The 22,557-nt window shown below is 38.9% G+C and overlaps 1 pseudogene; it reads right to left on the bottom strand.

Annotated features, from left to right (window-relative positions):
* Positions 1-2,607: 2,607 nt before the first annotated feature.
* On the bottom strand, positions 2,608-4,334 carry LOC101430443 (zinc finger protein 277 pseudogene; annotated as a pseudogene).
* Positions 4,335-22,557: the final 18,223 nt, after the last annotated feature.

A 22,557-nucleotide genomic window follows, 5' to 3' on the forward strand; every position in this document is an offset into this window, starting at 1 on the left:
TTATGGGACTAAAAGACACAATGGGTAAGATTAAAAATATATTAGAAGGGGAAGCGGCTGTGGCTCAATCAGTTGGGCTCCCATCTACCATATGGGAGACCCTGGGTTCGTGTCCTGGAGCCTTCTTGTGAAGGCAGGCTCTCCCACATGCTACAGAGTGCCACCTGGCCTGCAGATGCCATGGAGCACTGCCTGGCCTGCAGATGCCTCGGAGCACTGCCTGGCCCGCAAGCGCTGCGGAGAGCTGACTCAGCAAGGTGACCCAACAAAAAAGGGAGACAAGCGAAAACACAGAAGAGTGCACAGTGAATGGACACAAAGAGCAGACAGAAAGCAAGCCACAAGTCGGGAGGAGAAATAAAATAAACACAGACACAGAAGAACTCACAGCGAATGGACACAGAGAGCAGACAGCATGCAAAAGACATCATGAAACATATAAACATATGCATTATAGGTTTGCCAGAAGAGGAAGAAAACAGAAAAGGGACAGAAATAATATTTGAGGATTATTGAGGAAATAATGACCAAAAACTGTACAACCCTTATGAAAGATAAAAATATCAATATCCAAGAACGGCAAAGCATCCCAAACAGAATGAAACTGAACAGAACTACTTTGAGACACTTGCTATTGAGAATGTCAGATCAAGGGCATAAAGGGGGAAATGGATTTGGCCCAATGGATAGGGTTTTCACCTACCACATGGGAGGTCCAGGGTTCAAACCCAGGGCCTCCTGACCTGTGCGATGAGCTGGCCCACAAGCAGTGCTGATGTGCACAAGGAGTGACTGGACTCCCATCTACCATATGGGAGGCCACGGGTTTGATGCCCAGGGCCTCCTGGTGAAGGCAAGCTGACCTGCACAGTTGGAGAGCTGATAGCCTGTACTGTGGCGAGCTGGCACAGCAAGAAGACACAACAAAGGGAGTTGCAGAGGAGAAACAGTGAGAGATTCAGCAGACCAGGGAGCTGAGGTGGCTCAAGCAATTGAGTACCTCTCTCCTACCCTGGAAGGTCCTGGGATCAGTTCCCAGTCCCTTCTAAAGAGAAAGTCAAGAAGAAAAGACCAGCAGGCATGGAAAGAACACACAGCAAATGGATACAAAGAACAGACAGCGAGCATAAAATAAAAAGGGGTGGGGGAAATGCATTTTTTAAAAAGCATGATATATATTCTTCTCACGTGCTCAAGGACTCTTCTCCAGGATAGACCATATGTTGGGTCACAAGACAGGTCTAAATAAATTTTAAAAGATTGAACTCATACAAAGCACATTCTCTGATCATAATGGAATGAAGCTATAAATGAATAATAGGCAAAAAATGGAAAATTCATAATTATATGGCAATTAAACGACACATTCTTAAGTAATCAAAGAAGAAATTGCAATAGAAATCAGTAAATAACTCAAGACAAATATAAACGACACTACAACATATCAAAATTTATGGGATTCAGCAAAGGCAGCGCTGAAAGGGAAATTTATAGCTCTCAATATCTATATTAAAAAAGAAGAGGGAAACGGACTTTGGCCCAGTGGTTAGGGCGTCCGTCCACCACATGGGAGGTCCTCGGTTCAAGCCCCAGGCCTCCTTGACCCGTGTGGAGCTGGCCCATGAGCAATGCTGATGTGCGCAAGGAGTGCCGTGCTACACAGGGGTGTCCCCCGCGTAGGGGAGCCCCATGCGCAAGGAGTGCGCCCCATAAGGAGAGCCGCCCAGCGCGAAGGAGGGAGCAGCCTGCCGAGGAATGGCGCCGCCCACACTTCCCGTGCCGCTGACGACAACAGAAGCGGACAAAGAAACAAGACGCAGCAAAAAGACACAGAAAACACACAACCGGGGGAGGGAAGGGGAATTAAATAAATAAATAATAAATCTTTTAAAAAAAAAAAAAAGAAAGAGCTAAAAAAGACCTAATTGCATTGCTGGAGGAACTAGAAAAAGAACAGCAAACCAAACCCAAAGCAAACATAAGGAAAGAAATAATAAATGAAATGGAGAATTAAAAAACAGAGTCAACAAATCTAAAAGTTGGTTCTTCGAGGTGCTCGATGAAATTGACAAACCCTTAGGTAGATTAACAAAGGAAAAAAAAGATGCAAATAAATAAAATCAGAAATGAGAAAGGAGACATTACCATCGACCCATTAGAAATAAAAGATCATAAGAGGATATTATGAACAAGTGTATGCCAACAAACTAGACAATAATAATGAAATGGTCAAATTCCTAGAAACACACGAACAACCCACCCTGACCTTAGAAGAAATAGAAGATCTAAACAAACCATTCACAAGTGAAGAGATTGAAATAGTCATCAAAAACCTCCCCAAAATGAAAAGTCCAGGACCAGATGGCTCCACAGGTGAGTTCTACCAAACGTTTAAAGAAGTTCTAATACCAATTTTGCTCAAACTCTTCAAAAAAAAAAAAAAAAAAATTGAATAAGAACAAACACACATACACACAAAAAGAAGGAACACTACCAAACTCTTTCTATGAGGCCATCACCCTAATACCAAAGCTAAATAAAGATATTATGAAGAAAAAAATTAAAGACCAATTTCTCTAATGAATATATATATATATATATTTTTTTTTTCTGAGTCAGACAGAATTTATTTTATCTGATAGTAACAAAACCCAGACCAGTCAGATGTCCTTTACCTACAGTCAAAGAAGGGGAAGTTAATTGGCTTGATGCCCATTTCTAGTGAGTTTGGCAACTCTAGGAACAAATCAGTAATGATGATACAGCTATCTTCTGATTACTCTGAAATAGTAATTTCAATTTTTGCATTATCCAGGTCTTTGACCATTTTACCTTTCTTCTATGCCTCTTTTGGTCACTTCATTTACAGCATAGCAAATATAGTACAGAAAGAACAAATTTGTCAAATTCTGTGACTTGGAAAAAGAAGGCCTGGAGGAGCTGTGAAACTACTGGTTAAAGTATGTTTATGAATAATTTGAACATTTCATTTATTTGTGATTTCCCTATCCTCCTTATTATAGATAATAAGTTTAATGAAACAAGTTCATTTAAAATAATTATCCATTAGAACTTTACAGCCAAGATACAGGTCCTCCTTTTATTTTTCTACTTTATTTTTGGAAAAGAATATTTTTTTTCTTAAGTTTATTGTGTCAAGGACTTTGTTCTTTGTTGATGTTCTATTTCAACTATTCTTTTGTGTTTGTCTCATAGGAGAAAACATGCAAAAATTCTTACTGTAGCAGTTTCTTCTAGTTTTTCAAGCATTCTTGCAGGAGCAACTGATTCAAAATACTGCTTTGTTTCAAAGCATGCAGATTAGATGTGTCTTCACTGATGATGGGAGTATTTCCATTTTGTTCCCGAGCTGTCAGGTCACTTTCATTGTCAGGCAATGTACACAGCAGAGTGTCATTTTCATAGGTTGGAAAATAATACTGCAGTTGATCCCATGTCTTTCTTTCAGGAAGCAGTGATGTATGTTTAGCTTTTTCCATGTGAGTCCTTAAATCTGCTTTGGATCTAAACTTCATACGGCAGCTATAACATCTACATTGGTGAACTTCCCTCCGAATGAAGTTGACCCGTTTCACTTGCTGACAGAAATTTAATCCAAGTCCTGACTTTATTTTGAGGAGATCAAATTCATGTGCACCCTCCATGTGGACATATAATTTCTCGATTGTTTCTGCTTGCTTTTCACAAAATAGGCAGACAGCAGAGACAGGGTGTTCTTCCCAGTCAGACCAGTCATCTTCCTGTTGGTCTAACAACTCCCCATCATCTTCCAATTGAACTTCTTCCCAAGATTTTCCAAGTTCCAAATAATTGATGACATAAAATCGGTCCTATTCCCTGTTCTTAGGGTTGATCTTACGATACTGTTTTTTTCTCATATGATCTTTAAGTGTGTTTTTGTCCCTGAAGGTCTTCTCACAGTACAAGCACTGCAAGTTGTCAAGCTTTTCCTGTAATGTTCATAGAAATTCACTGCAGTTTACCATGTTGTCTGGCAATCCAATGTTGAAAGCATGTTCTCTGGCCATGTGGTTCAAAAGAACAGATCAGTTTCCAAGGAATTCTGTATTACAAAACTTGCAAATGCCATGAAAACTAGTATCATTTCTTTCTTGCTGCTGCGGTTCAAGAATTTCTTTCAGCTTCTGTTTCTGAAGTTCTTCTCTAAGTACTCTATCTTCTGGCAAAACATCACATAACAAAAAATAATTGTCTTGTTCTTCAAATGGAGCTGTGGAATTGATCCTTATCACACTACAAAAATCTGTGATGGGCTGTTCAGTGAACCTTTTCCTCCAATAGAAAATGTACCGTCATCACGGACACTCCCAGCTCCACCACGGCTGCCACTCCAGTCCACCTCCCCTCCCACAGCAGCCCCCTGGGTGTTACCGGCAGCCATTACGCAGCTGAAGAGCTTAATGAATATATATATGCAAACATCCTCAGCAAAATACTTACTGAATCCAAACGCACATTAAAAAATTATATATCTAGATCAAGTGGGTTTTATACTGTGTATGCAAGAGTGGTTCAACATAAGAAATTCAGTCAGTGTAATACACCATGTTAATAAATTCAAGAAAAATCACAATTATCTCAGTAGATGCAGAAAAGGTATTTGTTAACTACAACATCCGTTCTTGATAAAAATATTTTGAAAGCTAGGAATAGAAGGAAGCTTTCTCAATATGACAAAAACCATATATGAAAAACCCATAGCCGGCATTATACTCAACTGTGAAAGAACGAAAGCTTTCCTGCTGAGATTGGGAACAAGACAAGGATGCTCACTATCTACACTGTTATGCAATATTTGCTAGAAGTTTGAGCTAGAGTAACTGGCAAGAAAAAGAAATAAAAGTCACCCAAATACCTTAGTCAAAAAGTTGTCTCTTAATCTTTGGAAATTAATGGAAAAGTTGAGAGAACATCCTGGTGCTTGCGACTAGCAGAGCTATTACATGGGTATGGCAGTGGTTGAAAGGGAAAGTCTAAGGACATTTATGTTACCAGAAGGAAAGCTAAAAATGTAACATGGTATTCTTTTTTTGGAATTTAAAAATATCAAACTGCTACACTCCACCATCTGAATTCCAAAAAGACATTATAATATTCAAAATAACCTTAAATCAGTAACAATGCTAAGTGCACAATCACAATGACTCAATTATAGAAAAAGTTTGTCTTGGGGGCAAAGTCCCTTCTGACTGTAGAGCTGCAAAACTTATAAAACAATTTATCTGCTTCTACTGTACAAAGAAACAGACGTAGGATAAACATTTGCAATACCACAAGGAGAATTTGAGAGGGAAACATGCCTCACTGGTCTCCAACAATTCTATAAACTGGCAGGGTATACACCACTAGATTTCAAAGAGTCATTCTTAAGAGGATGTTTTCTTTTACGTGGGGCCTCATGGGGGTGCACTCTTTCCTCAGACTTGCCCAATGACCATTTTCTTGGTTCCCTCCTCATCAAGAATCTGCATAGAAACTGAGCTCCAGATCTCACTTTCCAAGAACACTGGGGTGATGGACACTCTTCCCAATCTCTGGGGTAGAGTCTCAACCCCCTTAGTATAGTGAGGTGGTGGCAACATTCTCCCTCATCTCTGGCTTATAGGCCCAACCTTTTCAGAACAGTGAGGTGTCGACCTCACTATCCCCCCCTTGGGGAATGTGCTCCACCCTTTCGGTAGCCCGGGGCAGCAAAACTCTCCCTGAACAGCAGGCTGGAACACCCACCCTCTTCAAATGCTGGGGCACTCACCCTCTGCACACACATGGGTGGGGTTCCGCTCTTGGCTCAAGGAGATATCTTAACTCTGGATCTCAACTTCCATGATTTTTCTCTTAAAGTCATTTTCCCTTTCATCTCTCTCCTCCATGTGTCTTCTACTCTAGGCTGACAGGGTGCTGTTCATACAACTATTGCAAAAAGCTTTTTGGTTTAGCATGCAGAAAAAAGGGGTACAAACCATCAGACAATAAGACTTTCCACAAGTCTTTCCTGGATAATTGCATTTTCAGTCCTGGCTTACAAGTTTAGTTAATTCCTCCAATGGGGCACTATTGTCTGGGAGCTTGATTTCCAGAGGACTGGAATTTCTGGAACCAGTTTCTGGGTTCCTTGTGCCCAACAATTCAGTTCTCAGCTTATCTTTTTCATCTAGCATTTCGTTATAAGCTGCAAGGAGAAGCCAAGCTTCATTCTCCGAGTTTACTTTGGAAAGCTCTTCAGCTAAAAGTCCAGGCTCATCATTTTCAAATTCTGCCTTCCATATAACATCAGGAGTCAAGTGTGTTAAGTTCTCTGCAACTTTAAAACATGGAGTGCCTTTCCTCCAGTTTCCAATAATAGTTTCATCATTTCTTTTAAGCCCTCATCAAAAGTCTCTTTAGCATCCATATTACTACCAACAGTCTCTTCAAAACAATCTAGGCCTTTTCTATCAAGCATCTCACAATCCTTCCAAAAAATCCCCTTGCCCATTTACAAAACCATTCTAGCATTTTTGGTAATTAGTCTGCCAAAAGGGTGCTGATGCAAAGTGCCAGAAATCTGTTAGGTTTTATAAAGGATATTTATTTGGCATAAAAACTTATAGTTATAAAGCCCTAAAGAGTCCAACTCAAGGTTGCTTTCTCACCAAAGTCAGTTGCTACATATTGAAGCAAGATAGTTGCTGATCTCTGTGAGACTTCAGTCTTCCTTTTTCTCAACTACAGGCTGGCATAGGGCTTGTTTCTTTCCATGCCTTCTCAGCTGCTCTAGTCTCTTCACAAGTTTAGCTGTAAACTGTCAGGTGAATGGCTCACCTCTCTTTCTGGGGCTGCAATATCAAAGCTGACTAAGTTCTCTCTTCTAGTATCTATGGAGCTCTCTCCCTTCCCATGTGTCTTCCTCAGTGAGTATCCATTTATATCAGCCCACTTAGGGGGTGCAGACTCAACCCTGTGTCACGCCCTACTGATGTGGTAGAATCAAAACCCTGATCTTAACAGGTAATCCAATCAAAGTCATCTCAGGTTAACCTAATAAAATCAAAGAGGATCATATCCAGAGGAACAGACCAGTTTATAAACATAATCCTTTTTTGGAATTCATAAATAATATCAAACTGGAATACATAGGACTGTATAACATATTGAAACCTCATGTGAAGTACAAATATGGATAATATGGCATATATGGGTAATATTGCATATATAAGATAGTTTTTAGAAAATATAAATACAAACAAACTAGAGAGACAGAAACAGAAGAGCTGCTATGTATGGCACGAGAAGCATGGAGAGATGGAGAGGTGATGAACTTTGTCTTTTTTTTTTAATTACTAAAAGTCACTCAAATAGGAAAGGCAGAAATAAAACTGTTACTATTTGTTGATGATATGATCCTATACTTAGAAAATCCTGAAAAATCCACAATAAAACTAGAACTAGTAGAAGATTTCAGCAAAGTGGTAGAATACAAGATTAATTCACAAAATTCAATAGCATTTTTATATACTACTGATGAACAATCTCAGGAGGAAGTCATAAAGAATATTTCATTTATAATGGTGACTAAAAGACTCAAATATCAGGAATAAACTTAAAGGATAATAAAGGACCTGAATTCAGAACACTATAAAACACTGCTAAAAGAAACCAAATATGACCTAAGTAAATGGAAGGACATTCCATTTTCATGGACTACAAGATGAAATATAGTTAAAATGTCAATTCTACCCAAGCTCATCTACAGATTTAACACAATCCCAATAAAACTTCCAATAGCCTTCTTTGTAGAATTAGATAAGCCAATTATCAAATTTATCTGAAAGGGTAAGGCCCCCCAAATAGCAAAAAAACAAACAAACAAAAAAAAAAACTTTAAAAAGAAGTACAAAGTTGGAAGACTCTCACTTCCTTACTTTAAAGCATGTTATTTAACTACAGTGGTAAAAGCAACATGGTACTGGCATAAAGATGGACAGATTGACCAAATGGAATTGAATTGAGAGTTTGGAAATAGGTATCTATGATCAAATGATTTTTGACCTTTCAAGCACAGTCACACTCATATAATAGCTCTGCTAGTCACAAACACCAATGATTTTGATAAGGCTTTTAAACTGACTCAGCAGGGTTGGAACAATCTATTCAACAAATGGTGCCATGAAAACTGGATATCCATAGCTAAAAGAAACAAAGAGGACCCCTACCTTGCACCTTATACAAAAGTTAACTCAAAATGGATCAAGGACCTAAATATAAAAACAACAACCACAAAACTCCAAGAAGAAAATGTAGGGAAAACATCTTCAAGATCTTGTGGTAGGTGGTGTTTCCTATAACCTTACACCTAAACCATGAGCAATGAAAGAAAAGAGATAAATGGGATGTGATGGTTAGGCTAATGTGGCAACTCATCCAAGTAATGTTGCTCAGTTGTTTGGTCAAGCAAGCACTGGGCTAACGGTAATAAAAGGCCATTTCATGGAATAAATTGCAGAGATGGCTGGTTTCATCTATAATACAATCAAATGAAGAGATTGCTATCAGCAATGAGTGTTGTCTCATCCAATCAGTTGAAGGCCTTAAAAGGAGAAGTGATTTTATTATTCAGAGAGAATCCCCATCTCTACTTCAGAGCAAGTGTCTCCTGGAGAACTCAAGGACCTTCATTGGAGTCCCTGGTTTGCAGCCTGCCCTGCAGAATTTGGACTTGTGTATCCACCCCCGGTCATGTGAGACAATTTTACAAAATCTCATACTATATACAGATATCTCCTATTGGTTGTTTCCCTAGAAAACCCTGACTAATACAGCATGGTACCAGGAGTGGTTCTTGAGAAACAGAATCTTAAAAATGGGATTTCTGAATTGATCCTGTAATTTTTTTAATTGGCTCTCTACTTTGATTAGATTCTAGGCAGTAATGACTGTTTCCAATAATTAAGAGGCCACTGACAGTCCATGGCATGAGCTGGCAATAGAGACATGCAAAATATCACCACTGGCCCTATTTTGGAATTTGTGCTCCCTAGTGTGACACAGTTGAACTCAGATATAACTTCTCTACACATGCCTCATCTGTCCCTTTTATTTGAACTTATAGTTGGTGCTGGAGTTGGTAAGTGTATGTCCAAGGAACTCAAATCTCTGGGCTGTCCATATGCCAGCTGGGCCCTCAGCCTCAGCAGAGTTGCAACACCTACTCTCCAGTTCATCGAACTCACCCAGGACAACTAACAAGGAGGAAAGGATGGACAACCACCACACCAAGGAACCAAGAGAATCTACAACTTCGAGCAAGAGACTCTCATCCATCAGTCATATGGAACTGAATGCCCCTCTCAATTAGAGGTGGAGTGTGCATCACCATCCCAGAATCCTCAGGATTGGGGAATAAATATGGACTACAGTGGATTTACTGGTATTCTACTATAGACTCATTGTGATTCTAGCAATGGAAGAAATTATACCATTGTTGTGGAGACAGTGGCCACTGGAGGTGCTAAAGTCAGGGAGAGAGAAAAAGAGGTGTAACATGGGAGCAATTTCAGGACTTGGAATTGTCCTGAGTGATATTTCAATGATAGATATGGGTCATTATACATATAGCCATAACCTACAGAATTGAGTGGGAGAGAGTGTAAACTACAATGTAAACTATAATCCATGATTAGTGGCAATGTTCCAAAATGTGTTCATCAGTTGCAATGAATGTAATGAAAGAAGTTGTTAATGTGGGGAAAAGTGTGAGGTGTGGGGAGTGGGGCACATGGGAATCCCTTATTTTTTTTATGTAACATTTTATGTCATCTAAGTATCTTTTTTTAAAAAAGAATATCACCACTGGATACAACTATTCCCATGCTGATAAGAGGAAAGGATCTGGGTGAGATTATTTTTTAACACCTTAACAGTTTTATGGAGTTAAAAGATATAACGATGTTGGCTGGCTGTTCCTAAATATGCTGGATAGAGTTACAAAAGAAAGGGATGAGCTGAAGTCTTCAAACTTGGAACTTAAGCATGGCATGAATGATGTGAGCCCTTCTATGTGTGCACTGAAAGAAAATCTTGCTTCATGCAGCTGCAGACTTGAATTCTCTGAAAACCAGACTCAGTCTCATTGTATGAGTAGCAGAGTTACAACAGAAACTAAAATCTCAACCTCACTTCCATAGTGCGGGCATTGATTTGAAAGGAGTGGAATCCAGAGGATTGGGATGGAAACAAGAGTTGATGATCATGGCAGCGTGGACACTGAAGCCCAAAATTCTGCTGATACTTTGCCAGATAAACCTGTAAAGCCCCGAGGAGACCAAGCTTACATCACCCAACCTTCAGCCTGTCTCAAGGAGTCCTGACCATCTCTCCTCCCTAAGGAGTGTACCACTCAACCTCAATCCTGCACTACCCAATCTCCAGCCTGCACCAAGGAGTTTTGACCTCCTTCCTGCTCCCAAAGAAGCTGTCACCCAACCTCCCCCCTGCCCTGAGGAGTCTGTTATCCAACTGCCACCTGAAGAGATTAATCCTGCCTCACCAGATGAAACTGCAAGCCAATCCCCTAAGGTAACTGGCTTACAAGACACTTCTAATTCTTCTTACTCACAGCCAGAGTCTCTTTCAGACCAAAAACTAGATTAAAGTCTCAACAAGTCCCCAATGGTGAAATACAAAGTGTGGCCCATGAGGAAGTATGCTAAACTTTAAAACAGGGATTCTTAAATTTTTTGTTCTATAGACCCCTTCACCAGTCAGGTGAAAACCGTGGACCCCATACTAAGTCCACACTATACTGTGTATTATTTAATAACTATTTTGCACCCATAATCCCCACAAGAAATTTTGGAATTTCAACTTAAGCTCACTGACCCCTTATTAAGACCCCTGCTCTAAAAGAACTGTGTGAGTTTTCCAAAGTATATAGACAGAAATCAGGGGAATATGTGTGGGAATGGATATTAATGGTATGGGATAATGGTGGAAGGAATATAAAGTTGGATTAGGCTGAATTTATTGATATGGGTCTTTTAAGCAGAGATTCTGAATTCAGTGTTGTAGCTCAAGGGCTTAGGAAGGCTCCAACAGTTTATTCAGGTGGCTGATTGAAACACGGACTAAAAGATGACTTACAATGCCTGAGGTTGAGATGCCCCATTTACCCTGGTATACTGTGGATGAGGGGATCCAAAGGTTTAGAATGGATTCACTATTTAGGAGCTGCCCACCCACACTCAGGAATGTCTAGAGAACACATCTTTCTCTAGGACTGTGAGGAATAAATTTGTGAGACTAGCTCCATCTTCCCTGAAAAACTCTGTGGTTATTCTTCTCTGTAGGTCAGATATTACTGTGGGAACTGATGTTATGCAACTAGGATCTTTAAACACAATGGGGATGATTGGATCCTGGCACTTAATCACCAAAAGCAAGGCGTGTGTGGCTACCACAATGAACAAAGCAGCAATCAAAAGAGTCTGAGTACAAACAGGAAGATGGCAGCAGAGTAAGGAGCTCTTAGAGTCAGTTCCTACTACAGGGCAGTTAGTAATCACTCAGAGCTATGGTTGGGGGCCCTACAAGACCAGAAGAGTATCCTGAAAGAATGGAAGAAGGAGACTGCCCATCTGCAGAGAAGATTTGTTAGTAGAGTGCACCACAATGAGGAAGCCAGTGCCCATCCTCCACTGAAGGCACAAGCCACCTTAGGAGCTGTTCCATGGCTGGAACTGGAAGCTCCACTTCCCAAAATCAGGGAAGGAAGAGACGGCTGGGCACCAACTTCAGCTACTGATTATATTTTAGCCTGCTGAATTTACTTATCCTAAGAACAGCTAATGTTTGAATCTAAGTCAGAAAGAGGCTGGTAGCCACCATCTTAGCTTTGCTCCTGGCACAAGGGGAAGTGGGGCAGACTGAAAATCACAGTGCTGGTAGGGAGAGGCTTCTTTCCATCTAGATCAGATTGCAGCTCTAGTAGCAGGGTGGAAGCTGGGGATACCTGGGCCAGCCTCTCCAGGAAAATACAGACCACACCACAGAGGCTGGTGATAAACCTACTTTGGCAGTGCAAGCCACCCCAGGAGCTATTCCATGGCTGGAATTGCAAGCTCCATTTCCCAAAAACAGGGAAAGAAGAGACAGTTAGCCACCAATATCAGCTATTGATTACTAAATTTGGCTGGCTAAAGTATAACCCTTAGAACACTAAAGTTTGAAACTGTCCAGCTCAGAAAGAGGCCAGTAGCTGCCACTTTGTCTCTGCCCCTAGCATGAAGGGAAGCTGGGCTGGTTGAAAATCAGTGACAGTAGAGACAGGTTTCTTTCACCCAGATTGGCCTGTAGCCCTAGCCTAGGCTTCAGCCCCACCTCTAGCAGAGAGGAAGCTGGTGGGCCCTGCACCAGCCTATCCAGGCAACTGCAGGTACATTTGCTGGCACAGACTGAATAACCAGAAGTCTACCAGGGCAATCTTCGACCCACCTGCATCTCCATCCTTGATCCAGCAGAGGAGAAAGGGGCATGAAGCTTCATCAGTCTCTATGGGTAACTACAGTCTCGGCCTGCATGACTTGGATTATTCCACACAGCTGTGGCTCTGTCCTGACCCCTGGCAAAGGAGAAAGTTGAGAGAGGCTTCATCGATTCCTGGGGAAATGAGGGCAGCTTGAGCCTCCACAGCTTATAGCACCAACTACATCCTTGGATCCTACTGTACAACCAGCAAGGGAGAAAGGGCAGGAAGTCCTAAACTAAAGAAAAACTGCACCCAGAATAAATACTCTAGTAAGCCAGATGCCAAGGCACCAACAAAAAACTACAATCCACACCAAGAAACAGGAAAATATAGCCCAGTTAAAAGAACAAGATAAGCTTCCACATGACATAAAGAAGTTGAGACAATTAATCATAGAGGTTCAAACAAACCTTAATAAACTCAATGAGATGGATAAAGAGGTTAAGGATATTAAGAAGACATTAGATGAGCACAAAGAAGAATTTGAAAGCATACAGGAAAAAAATAGCAGATCTTAAGGGAATGAAAGGTGCAATAAAGTAAATTAAAAATACACTGGAATCATAACAGATTTGAGAAGGCAGAAGAAAGGATTGCTGAGCTTGAAGAAATGGTCTCTGCAAGTGAACATACAAAAGAACAGATGAAGAAAAGAATGGAAAAAATTGAACAAGGTCTCAGGGAACTAAATGACAACAAGAGACATGCAAACATATGTGTAATGGGTATTCCAGAAGGAGAAGAGAAGGGAAAAGGGAAAGAAGGAATATTTGAAGAAATAATGGTAGAAAATTTTGCAACCCTATCAAAGGACATAGATATCCATGTCTAAGAAGCACAACATACTCCCATCTGAAAAAAAACTGAATAGACCAACTCTCCAAGACACATACTAATCAGAATGTCAAATGCCAAAGAAAGAATTCTGAGAATAGCAAGAGAAAAGCAATGCATAACATATAAGGGATTGCCAATAAGATTAAGTGCTGATTTCTCACCAGAAACCATGGAGACATGAAGAAGGTGGTATGAAATATTTAAGATACTGCAAGAAAAAAACTTCAGCCAAGAATCTTATATCTGGCAAGACTGTCTTTCAAAAATGAGGGTGAGTTTAGAATATTCACAAACATACAAAAACTGAGAGTTTGTAATCAAGAGTCCAGCTTTGCAGGAAATACTAAAGGGTGTGCTACAGCCTGACAAGAAAAGACAGGAAAGAGATGCCATGGGAGAGAGTCTAGAAATGAAGATTATATTAATAAAAGTGTCAAAAGAGTGGTGAAAATGAAATATGACAGATAAAACCCAAATATTCAGGAATAAACTTAACCAATTATGTAAAACACTTGCATTCAGAAAACTACAACTCATTGTTAAAAGAAATTTTGAAAGTCCTAAATAATCAGAAGAACAGTCCATGATCACAGACTGGAAGACAAAATATCATTAAGATGTCAATTCTACTCAAATTGATATACAGATTCAATGCAATCCTGATAAAAATTTCACCAGCATTTTAAAAAATAAATGGAAACATCATTATCAAATTTATTTGGAAGGGTAAGGGATCCTAAATAGCCAGAAACATCTTAAAATTGAAAAGCTGGAGGACTCTCATTTCCAGATTTGAAATCATATTACCTAGCTACAGTGTTTTTACCTAGCATGTAAAAACAGCATGGCACTGTCATAAAGACAGACATACAGACAAATGAAACTGAACTGATCTTTCAGAAACAGACCCTCACATGAATGGTGAAGTAATTTTTTACTAGCCTGTCAAACCCATTCAGCTCTGGCAGAACAATCCATTCAACAAATTGTGCTGAGAGAGCTGGATATCCATAGCCAAAAGAAGGAAAGAGGACTCCTATCTCACACCTTATACAAAAATGAATGAATCAAAATGAATAAAAAACCTAAACATAAAAGCAAGAACCATAAAGCTTCTATAAGAAAATGTAGGAAAATATCTTCAAACCCTGGTGGTGGGTGGTGGATTCTTAAAAGAGGTAAGGGGAGGACTGAGATGGACTACTGATGTTTAATGTATGTAGAAGTTTTAATTAGCTTTACTGTAAAACAGTGGAAATGTACAGAGGTGATGGTAACACATTACGGTGAATAACAGCAGGTTTATAAATGGGGATGTGGCTGAAAATGGTACTCTAGGGATACAAGTGCCAATTGGCAGAATGCTAGAGAATAATCTAGGGACTGAATAGCACAGTAAACCCAAAGATGGATGAGAATTGTGATTGATGGTACAGATGCAAGAGTGTCTTTTGTGAGCTAGAGCAAATGTACATCACTATTGCAGGGTGGTGGGAATGTGGAGAAGCATGAAAAAATACAACTGATGTGACCTCTGGACTGTGGTTAACAGAAGTAATGTAATATTCTTGCATCTATGCCCAAGATGCACTGTGTTGATAATGGGGGAGTATGGCAAATGTAAGCCAAATGTACTCTATGGACCTGGTAATAATCAGATGATATTATCTCATAATGTTCCACCACGATGTTGTGTGTTGATAGAGGAGTGTTGTTTGGGAATTCTGCACATGTGCATGATTGTTTTGTAAGTTTACAGTTTCTGTCATAAAAGTATATTAAAAAATAATAATAGGGTAGTTTGGGGAAAATACACCAAACGTAAGATAAGGACTACAATTAGCAGTAAGATTTTGACAATATTCTTTCATAATTTATAACAAATGTCTCACCACAATGTAAAGTGTTGGTGGAGGGTTGGTGTGTGGGACCCCTGTATGATGTTTTGCATGTTTGCTTTGTAAGTTCACAACTATTACTATATACTTACTGGTTAATATGTTCATGTATGAGTGACAGACTTCAATAAATTTTTTTTTTAAAGTAAAAAACAGTGTTGCATAAACCTTTGATCATGGGGTACCTAGAAGTACTAATAGTCTAAAGGACTTGCACATTTTTCTGAAGAGGAAATACCAATGACCAAAAAGCACAGGAAAAGATGTTCAACATTACTACCTATTAGGGAAATGCAAATCAAACTACAGTAAGATATCATTTCACACCTACTAGAATGGCCACTATTGGAAAAAAAACAAACAAAAAACTGGAAGTGTTGGAGAGGATGTGGAAAAATAGGAATGTAACTCACCGTTGGTGGGAATGTAGAATGTGTAGTTGTTATGGAAGACTGGTGGTTCCTCAGGAAGCTAAAGAGATCTGCCATATGATCCAGCAATCTCACTGCTAGGTATACATTCAGAAGAACTGAAAGCAAGGAGGCAAACAGACATTTGCACATTGATGTTCATAGTGGAATTATTTACAATTGTCAATAAATGGAATCAACCCAGTTGTCTACCAATCAAAGAATGGATAAACAAATTGTGGAATATTATTCAGCTGTAAGGAGAAATGAAGTCATGATGCATATAACAAGATAGATCAACCCCGAGTCATCATGCTGAATGAAGCAAGCCAGACACAAAGAGAGAAATATTGTATGATCTCACTAATACGAACTAAATGAACAAACACATGCAGTTAATAGCTAGAATATATGTCACCAGAAGATAGAATGAAGGTAGAGATGGGGGAGTGGATGCTTAATTTGTACAGTATTTGTAATAAGGTTGATTTTAAATGCTTGGAAATGGATAGAGGTGATGATAGCATGTTATAGTGAGTGTAAATGACTGTGCTGATATGTGAGTGTGATTGTGGTTGAAGGGAAAGTTTATGGTTATGAATATCCCTAGAAGGAAAGCTAGAGGATGAAGCATGGGACTGTATAGTATCATGAATTCTGTAGTAGATGATGAGTATGGTCAGTAGTATAATTATAAGAATGTTCTTCCATGAATTAAAACAAATGTATGTTAATATTACAAGTTGATAGGGTGGTATATGGGCAAAAATACACCTAAAGCAATAGGCTGTAGAGAAAAGTAATTAATATTTTTTCAATTAAAAAATTATGCTAAATGAAAGAAACAAGACACAAAGAATTGTGTATTGTTTGATTCCATCTGTACAAAATGTATATATAAATAAATTTACAGAGACAGAATTAAATTAATGGTTATGTACAACAGGGGAAGGATAGAGGATTGAGTGGTGACAGGGGTAGTGGGTTTTTCTTTTTGAAGTAATGAAAATGATCTAAAATTGATTGCCATGATGAATGCACAACTGTGATTATATCAAAAGTCATTGAATATATTCTTTAGGTGGATTGGATGGTATGTGAATATATCTCAATAAAATTGCTCTTAAATAAAAGGTAGATTTTCCTCACCCCTCCCATCCTCACATCTCAGGCCCACTGAATCAAAATCAGCATTTTGACAATATCTACAGGTGATTAGCATAAATATTAAAGTTTGGAAACAAATGCCTCAGATAAGTGGCTCTCAGTCTTTTGCTTGTCTCATAATCACCTGAGGGATTATTAAAAGTGCTGAATGGAACCCAGGGCCTGTTGTATATTGAAATACTAATGTACAGAATCCCAAAAATATTGTAAGCATGTTGACCATAAATAGAATGCAAACACATTGAGAAAAAACATGTTTTGGTAACAAGTGATAATCAGATATTCATGTGAGGATATGATATAAGACCAGCCTAATGTCTGCCAGAGGGTCACTCCCTTGATATGGCATTGGCCACCAGACTCTGAGGCATAAAAACCTAGTTTTTTGTTCATTGCAGTGAGTATCAGGTAGAGGCAGGTTGACACCCAGTTACCTTGATTTCCATCTCCAATGCTGTGCTATAAGCCTTGCTGCCATCTTCACCACATGGAGACTGAGACTTTTTGCTGATGGCTTTGGATCCTTCACTGATGCTCCATTGGACTGGCTTCTGAGACCTCTCATTAGAGGTACCTGCCTGCCTTATGTTGGCCCTTGGGCTGATGAGACTCTGGTATCCTTCCCCTTTAAATATATAGTGTGCCCTTGACATGATTATTGCATAGTGGTTGTGTTGGCAGCTAACAATTAAGCAAGCAAATAAATTGCATTGAACATCCCCCCAAATTAACAAAACTTGAGCTAGATTAACAAAGAAAAAAAAGAGAGAGAACACAACTAAAATCAGAAATGAAAAGGGGGATATTAATACCGACCCCACAGAAATAAAAAGGTCTGTAAGAGGATACTCTGAAAAACTATATGAACTATATTGGATAACCTAGCTGGAAAATTTTCTAGAAACACAGAAACTACCTACACTGACTCAAGAAGATAGAGAAGTTCTCAAAAGACCAATTACAAGTAAAGAGATTGAATAAGTAATCAAAACCTCCCAAGAAAGAAATGCCCAGAACCAGATGGCTTCATAGGTGAATTTTACCAAACAGTCAAAGAAGAATTAAGACCTATCCTACTCAAAGTCCTTAAAAAATTGACAGGGAGGGAACACTCCCTAACTCATTCTATGAGATCAACATCATACTCATCAAAAGCCAGATAAAGATACTGCAAGAAGAGAAAGCTACAGATCAGTATCCCTTATGAACAGAGATGCAAAAATTCTCAACAAAATACTAGCAAACCAAATCCAATAACACATCAAAAGAGTTATATGTCATGATCAAGTGGGATTCATCCTAGGTATGCAAGGGTGGTTCAACATAAGAAAATTAATAAATGTAATATATCACATTAACAGAACAAAGGGAAGAAAAAAAATCACCATCTCAATTGATGCAGAAAAGGCAATTGACAAAATCCAGCACCCCTTTTAGAAAGCTAGGAATAGAAGGAAACTTCCTCAACATGAAAACGGAATCTATGAAAAACCCACAGCTAACATGGTACTCAATGGTGAAAGACTGAAAGTTTTCCCACTAAGACAAGGATGCCCACTGTCAGCACTGTTATTCAACATTGTGCTGGAAGTTCTAGCCAGAGCAGTCAGGCAAGAAAAAGAAATTAAATGCATATGACAGTTATTTATCCAAATTCATAAGGACAGCACTATTATCACTTCTGGCAAAATTCCCTAATTATCTAATATCCAGTATATAAGAATATTTGCCCAAATGTTCCCCAAAATATCTTTTATAGCTGTTCTTTTGTTTTTTTATTTTTTAAAGATTTATTTAATTCCCCCCCCCCCCCCCGGTTGTCTGTTCTCTGTGTCCATTTGCTGCGTCTTGTTTCTTTGTCCGCCTCCGTTGCTGTCAGTGGCAGGGGAAGTGTGGGCGGCACCATTCCTGGGCAGGCTGCACCCTCCCTCACGCTGTGCGGCTCTCCCTGCGGGGCGCACTCCCTGCGTGTGGGGCTCCCCCATGCGGGGGACACCCCTGCGTGGCACGGCACTCCCTGCGTGCATCAGCACTGCACATGGGCCTATAGCTGTTCTTTTAAACCAAGATAGAATAAAAAAATCATGTATTGATTTTTAAAAGGCATCTAAATCAGAAATGAAGATGTGAAACTTTTAACTATTTCCAGATGACATGATCCTGTAGCCAGAAACAAAACTACTAGAGCTCATAAATGACTTCAGCAAAGTGACAGGATATAAGATCAACATGCAAAAATCAGTAGTGTCTCTAAACATAAGGAATGAGCAATCTGAGGAGGAAGTAAAGAAAAAAATCCATTTACAGTTGCAACCAAATAAACAAACTACCTAGGAATAAATTTAACCAAAGATATAAAGGATGTGTGTTCATAAAATTATAAAATATAGTTAAAAGAAATTAGGGGAAAGCAGATTTGGCTCAACTGATAGAGCATCCGCCTACCACATGGGAGGTCCAGGGTTCAAACCCAGGGCCTCCTGACCGATGTGGTGAGCTGACCTGATGCACGCAAGGAGTGCCCTGCCATGCAGGGGTGTCCCCTGCGCAGGGGATCCCTATGTGCAAGGAGTGCACCCCATAAGGAGAGCCACCCCATGCCAAAAAGCACAGCCTGCCCAGAAGTGGCACTGCATACACGGAGAGCTGAAGCAGCAAGATGATGCAACAAAAAGAGACACAGATTCCCGGTGCTGCTGACAAGAATGCAAGTGGACACAGAAGAACACACACAGCAAACGGACACAGAGAGCAGACAATGGGGAGTGGGGAAAGGGGAGAGGAATAAATAAAAAATCACTCTTTAAAAAATAAATAAATAAAAGTAAAAGAAATTAGGGAAGACCTAAATAAATGGAAGGACATTCTGTGTTCATGGATAGGAAAAAAGAAGAAATACAAATGGCTAAAATACACATGAAAAGATGCTCAACATCACTAGCTATTTGGGAAATGCAAATCAAAACTACAATGAGATATCATTTCACACCTACCAAAATGGCCACTGTTAATAAAACAGAAAAATATTAGTATTAGGGAGGATGTTGAGAAATAGGAATACATATTCACTATTGGTGGGAATGTAAAATGGATTAGCCACTGTGGAAGACAGTTCGGCAGGTCCTCATGAAGCTAAATATAGACCTGCCATATGATCCAGCAATCCCGCTATTTAGGTCTATACACACAAGAACTGAAAGCAGGGTCATGAACAGACATTTGCACACTGATGTTCATAGCAGCATTATTCACAAATGCTAAAATATGGAACCAATCTAAGTGTCCATCAATTGAATGGATAAACAACATGTGGTATAAACATATGATGGAATATTATTCAGCTGTAAGAAGAAATGAAATCTCGATGCAAGTGAAAACATGGATGAAACTTGAGGACATTATGATGAGTGAAATACGTCAGAAACAAAAGGACAAACATTGTATGGTCTCACTCATATGAGCTAAATTAATGACCAAACACATGGACTTAATATCTAGAATATTAACTCATTCTATAAGGTCAATATCACATTCATACAAAAGCCAGATAAAGATACTGCAAGAAGAGAAAGCTGCAGACCAGTGTCCCTTATGAATAGAGATGCAAAAATCCTCAACAAAATACTAGCAAACCAAATCCAGCAACACATCAAAAGAGTTATATGTCATGATCAAGTGGGATTCATCCTAGGTATGCAAGGGTGGTTCAACATAAGAAAATTAATAAATGTAATATACCACATTAACAGAACAAAGGGAAGAAAAAATTACCATCTCAATTGATGCAGAAAAGGCATTTGACGAAATCCAGCACGCTTCTAAAAAAACACTTAGAAAGCTAGGAATAGAAGGACACCTCCTCAACATGAAAAAGGCATCTATGAAAAACCTACAGCTAACATGGTACTCAATGGTGAAAGACTGGAATTTACCCACTAAGATCAGTAAAAAGACAAGGTTGGCTACTGTTAGCACTGTTATTCAACATTGTACTGATAGTTCTTGCTAAAGCAATTAGGCAGGAGAAAGTGTTAAAAGGCATCCAACTTTGAAAGGAAGAAGTAAAACTTTCCCTATTTCCAGATGATATGATCCCATATATAGAAAATCCTTAAAACGAACAAAGCTATTGGAAGTAATAAACGAATTCAGCACTGTGGTGAATACAAGATCAACATGTAAAAGACAGTAGCATTTCTATATACTGGTAATGAGTAATCTGAAGAAGACATTTTTAAAATTCCATTTATAATAGCAACTAAAAGGATGAAATATCTAGGAATAAATATAACCAAGAATGAAAGGACGTATACACAGAAAGCTACAAGGCATTGTTAAAAGAAATCAAAGACAGCCTAAATAAATGGAAAGACACTCCATGTTCATGGATTAGAAGACTAAATATTATTAAGATGTCAATTTACATAATCATATTTCCAATAGACTTCTTTGCAGAAATGAAAAAGCCAATCAAATTTACATGGAAGGGTAAGGGATCCCAAATAGTTATATCCACTTTGAAAAAGAAGAATAAAGTTGAAAGACTCACACATCCCAAACTTAAAACATATCACAAAGTCACACCAATCAAAACAGCATGATACTGGAACAAGGACAGAGATATATAGATTATAGAATCAAATTGGGGGTTCAGAAATCAACCCTCATATTTACAGCCAAGTGATTTATGACAAGGGTTCTAAGTCCACTCTATGGGGAAAGACTAGTACCTTCAACAAATTGTGCTGAGAAAACTAGATCTCCATGCACAAAAGAATAAAGGTGGACTCCTATCTCACACCATACACAAAAATCAACAGAAAATGAACCATAGACCTAAATATAAGAATCAAAACTATAAAACTCCTAGATGAAAACATAGGAAGCATCTTCAGGACCCTGGTAGCCAGTGGTTTCTTAGATTGTACACCTAAAGCAAAAGTAACAAAAGAAAAAAAATAGACAAATGGGACTTCATTGGAATTAAAACTTGTGCAAAGGACTTTGTCATGAAAGCAAAAAGACAATCTACTCAATGGGAGAAAATATCTGGAAACCACATATCCAATAAGGGTTTAATATCCAGAATATATAAGGGAAAGCCTACAACTCAACAAGAAAAATACAAGCCACCAATTTTAAAAAAAGACAAAATACTTGAATAGACATTTCTCCAAAGAAGACATACCAATAGCCAAAAAGCATATGAAGAGATGCTCAGCATCACTAGATATTAGGGAAATGTAATTCAAAATCAGAATGAGGTACCATTTCATATCCACTAGACTGCCTACTATTAAAACAAAACAAAACAAAAAACCTGAAAATTACAAGTGTGGCAAAGGAAGGGGAGAAATAGGAACACTCATTCATTACTGGTGGGAATGTAAAATGGTACAGCTGCTGTGGAAGAGAGCAGTTCCTCAGAAAGTTAAGTACAGAATTGCCATATTCCCCGACAATCCCACTTCTAGGTATATACCTAAACAATTTGAAAGCAGGGATTCAAGCAGATATTTGCATACCGATGTTCATATGGGGCATTATTCACAGTAACCAAGAGATGGAAGCAACTTAAGTGTCCAACCAATGAATGGATAAATAAGATGCATGTATACACATAATGGAATATTATTCAGCCCTAAAAAGGAACAAAGTTCTGATACATGCGACAACATGGATGAACCTTGAAGCTGTCATA

The sequence above is a fragment of the Dasypus novemcinctus genome, chromosome 3 (genome assembly GCF_030445035.2).
Source record: "Dasypus novemcinctus isolate mDasNov1 chromosome 3, mDasNov1.1.hap2, whole genome shotgun sequence".
Lineage (NCBI taxonomy): Eukaryota > Metazoa > Chordata > Mammalia > Cingulata > Dasypodidae > Dasypus > Dasypus novemcinctus.